Here is a 4,859-nt window from a genome sequence, read left to right as displayed (position 1 = left end):
ACTGGTGTCCTGCGTGCCCTGCTCTGGCTCCTGCCGTGGCCAGATGGACACTCCAAAGTGCTCCACGCTCTGCAATCCTCTCTTCTCCAACCCTTACTCATCAAAATTACCCTCACTTCACTGCAGCTGATCTTAAGTGCTGAGAAGAAACTCTTCAGAGATGCTTTTATTTGCAAAGAGGAGACCTCATACGTGAAATGCATTTCTGGTGGTATTTTAGGCAGGTCGGTCTGGCAGTGAGGAACAGACACATAGGGTTCCAGGTTACTGAATGGAAGGGTTGGCCTTTCTGAAGAGTCAGTTTGTGGAGACCGCACCTCAGAGCTGTTTCTGTTTCTATGGCATCTTCCCTTCTCCACTTCTGAACATGAGAAAAGCACAGGGGAAAACTATCCGCAAAGAAAAAATGGCACGCTCAGCTTCTCTTTAAATTCTCCAGAGCAGACCAAGGCAGGGGAAGTCAAGGCAATGCTGTGAAAGAAAAAATGGGGATCTTCTTTGGGCTCCCTTGGTGGCATATATGGTAAAGAATCTGCCTACAATGCGGGAGACCCAGGTTCGATCCCTGGGTCAGGAAGATCTCCTGGAGAAGGGAATGGCTACCCACTCCAGTATTCTTGCCTGGAGCATCCCGTGGACAGAGGAGCCTGGTGGGCTATAGTCCATGGGTTCGCAAAGAGTCAGACACAACTAACACTCACTCACTTTCTATCATTGTTGTTCATGTTCTAACACCTATATCTGGGGATTATTGGCTGACCCATGTGAGAATTAGTTCATACTTACTCCTTTTCAGACAAGCTCTAAGTAGAAAAGAAAGTCTTAAAAATTAACTTCTAGAACTCTTAGACTATCATGGTGGTTTATTTTTTTTTAATCTCAATTCTTAATGATGACAGCAGACTAAAGCCTTCAAAGGCAGGAGGTGGTTTTCCCTAGTCATTTTTTGGGTATAGCTTTCTGAAGTAAGAATTAATTATTTCACAGAGGCATGACCTTTGCTTGCTTATAAGGCATGATCTTTGCTTCTGAACTGAAGGTTAAGATCCTATTAGTCTTTGTCTTCTCCAAATTAATAATGCAGAGGTTAAAAGCGATGACATCATTTCAACTCAATTTCCATTTTTATTAGAGTAAAACTGTTTTACATACTTTCCAGGGGAATTTTTAAACAAGATTTCCACTGAAAGAAAAAAGTGGGAGAATACTTAGAAGGTACTTCTTGATCAGTAAAAGGCACATTTATGCCTCTTATATATTTTTGTTTTTTCTAATGAATTGATTGTCAAATTACATACAATGAAATATCAGTGCATAATAGAATTGCTGACTAATGATCACAAAGCCTACTTTCAGAGGTTTTTCTTACTAACTGGCCCATGAAGCCAGGACTATTGCCTGGCTAGGCGATGCCACCATGCATTTACATTTCGTGGCTCTAATCATAATTAATTATTTGGGTTATTCTTTATATAATCTCTTCTTTCCTGATTCAACTGTGAGCTTCCTGAGGAAATTTCAGTCGTGTTCACCTCTCTGTTTTGCATCCCAGGTGTGACCATAGCCCCCTAAACATAATAGGCTTCATAGATACCTTATATTTACATAAATATAATCATATGCTGAATAAACAGATAATAGCACTGAACACACGAGGTAACTCATTGTGCTAGTTTAGCAACGACTTGGCCAAGTTTCTTGGCAGTGAAGAGCCAAGTGAAAACATATTGGGCTTTTGTTCTAACTGCAAATAACATGTACACGAAGAGACACTTTTCTTTCAACTGAACCCAAAGGCACCGAGGAACAGAAATGACCACATTTGTGATTTTGCAGAACAACCAAATACTTTCCCAAAGTGCTATTTTACAGATGCTCTCTAAAAGTTTACATTTGACTAGTGAGAATGTTTTTGTCGGTAACAGATTACACAGCCCAGAATATAGTTTGGTGTTTAATTGCTCAGACTTTGGAGTCAGAAGGACCTGCTTGTGCACTATGGCTCTAATCCATAGAAGTCAGGTGATCTGGGCAACACACTCCCTCTGAGCCTTGGTTTCCATATGGTAACACTAATCTCTACTCTTCAATGTGTTGTGTGAATTAAGTGAGAGAACTTATATACTCCTTCAGACAAAGTAAATACTCAATAAATGAGAGCTAGTATTATTAGCTTATAGTACTGAAGCAAAACTGGGGGAAAATCTAAAAAAAAAAAAAATTAATAATGGCCCTTCCCTGGCAGTCCAGGGGTTAAGATTCTGTGCTTCCACTCCAGGGCATGTGCATTCGATCCCTGGGGAACTAAGATCCCACATGCTCTGTGACATGGCCAAAACACAAACAAACAAAAATTAATAGTGATCATAACGATAAAAGTTCCTTACAATCTCAGAGGCTTAAGGAAGTATTATGAAGTAACATATCTCAATCAATTCTTGAGTGAATTTTTCTCACAACAGGTAAGGGAAATGAAGGTATTTTATATGAATGGATAAAGGGAGTCGTCTTATAGATACCAGGTAGTAGAGAGCAAATTTGTTCTGCTGAGGAAGAAAAGATACCAAGCTTTGGGATTCTGACCCAGGCAGAATTTCCACTCAGTTGATTGGAAGTGCAGATGGCAAGGGTGAGTGTAAGTATAATCAAATTCTTTTATCAAAAATTTAATTAAGTACCTGATTGAGACTCCCAAGGTCTATACCACATACAGAGAAAGGGCAGCAGAACACGATGTCATCCTGGACTGTGGGGACAGTCAGGTAAAAGGGGCACCTCCCAAGCTGCTGCGTGAATTGAGGTACCTTTGGAGCCTGCTTATGTTGTTCTGTTGAAATGTTGCAAATTGCCACAATGTTATAGGTATAATTCTTTGAGTTTGGGAGTAAAGACCACTCCCTTTTACATCAACCTTTAACATCAACTAGACAATTGGCCTGATTAATTCTTAGGAAGATTTTTTTCTGCATGAAACAGGAATGTCAACAACACAGAGTCCTCACCCTCCTATTTTCTATAGCAGGAAAGCATTTATTCCATTCACCTATTAGTCATCAAAATGAAATGGGTCTGTGACATAGCTTTTATTTCTAGCTGTATTCCTAACATGATGGAGTAAAGCATTATAGTGATAATATGAGAATAAATGTTTCTGAAATTTATAACCAGATAATGGAAGAAAGCTGATGTAGTTCAAAACACTAATTGATCCATGATTTAGGCGTGAGAACAGGTCATACTTTGATTCCATCTAGGCCTTACCTATATGTTTCATTACAGTAAATAGTTAAGCAATTTCATTTCCTATCTTGCATTTAGGGCAGGAAATCTAAAAAATTATAATAAAGTAAGTGAAAGTCACTCAGTCATGTCCAAGACTTTGCAACCACATGGACTGTAGCCCACCAGGTTCCTCTGTCCATGGAATTCTCCAGGCAAGAATACTGGAGTGGGTTACCATTTCCTTCTGCAGGGGATCTTCCCAATGCAGGGATCACACCGGATCTCCTGCTTGGCAGGTGGTTTCTTTACTGTCTGAGCCACCAGGGCAGCCCTCCTGATTAGATCCTCTAGAGCGGGGTTCCTCCCACTCCAGAAGCTAATGCCTGATGACCTGAGGTGAAGCTGATGTAATAATAAAAGAAATAAAGTACACAATAAATGTAATGCACTCGAATCTTCTCAAAAGTATGCCACCCCACCCCCCACCCCAGTCTGTAGAAAAACTGTCTCCCACGAAACTGGTTCCTGATGCCAAAAATGTCGGGGACTGCTGATCTCGGGCTCTTTGGTCTCACTTGGTAATCAAGTGTGGCTATCTAAATTGAAATGAATTAAAAGTAAATAAAATTAAAATATCAGAGAGAGTCCCTTGGACAGCAAGGAGATCAAACCAGTCAATCCTAAAAGAAATCAACCCTGAGTATTCATTAGAAGGACTGATGCTGAAGCTGAAGCTCCAATACTTTGGCCACCTCATGCGAAGAGCCAACTTATTGGAAAAAACCCTGATGCTGGGAAAGACTGAAGGCAAGAGGAGAAGGGGACGACAGAGGATGAGCTGGTTAGATGACATCACTGACTCGATGGACATGAGTTTGCGTAAACTCCAGGAGTTGGTGATGGACAGGGAGGCCTGGCGTGCTGTAGTCCATGGGTTTGCAAAGAGTTGAACACAACTGAGCGACCAAACAGCAACAAAAATATCAGTTCCTCAATCACAGAAGCCGCATTTCAGGTGCTCAGGAGCCATTATGTGGCTGCCATATTAATCAAAGAAGATATTGAATGCGTCAGTCATTGCTGAAGGTGGACAGAACTGGACAGTTCTGTTCTAGAATCACTAAAATTACTGGCTGTTTTGGGATGGCTCCTAGGAACTTACAAAATTCCAGCATCATTCTAAGCTGGTAGAATTGAGGAAGGTGATTTGTCCAACTATGGATGGAAATGTCCACTTGTAATTCCTCTTGTAAATGTCATGCCCTAAGTAATTCTGTCCTGACATCTAAGAACAATTTCTCATTCCAACTATAATGCGATGTTACTCGGTCTCTACTAAGCAAAGGTTTTCTCTTTAAATCTACACAGGAGTTCTATGAGAAGGGTATTGTTATTTTCAAAATGCAGGTGGAGAAAGTAAAGCTCAGAGTGATGAACCTACTTGTCCCAAGTTATTCAGCTGGTAAGGGGACAATAGGAACTTAAGCCCTATGCTGTCCTAATTGCAGAGTCCTGTGTGCTCTTCACCACCCTCTTGAGTCTATCAGAGAAAACTGAAACAGTGCTTTTTGTATATGAGCCCCTTTAGATCTTTAGATCCTTGAGCCAGACTCTCACACGTAATCGCTGTGCTACCT

Source organism: Dama dama, chromosome 3, assembly GCF_033118175.1.
Source record: "Dama dama isolate Ldn47 chromosome 3, ASM3311817v1, whole genome shotgun sequence".
Taxonomy (NCBI): domain Eukaryota; kingdom Metazoa; phylum Chordata; class Mammalia; order Artiodactyla; family Cervidae; genus Dama; species Dama dama.
This window is presented reverse-complemented; position numbering follows the sequence as displayed.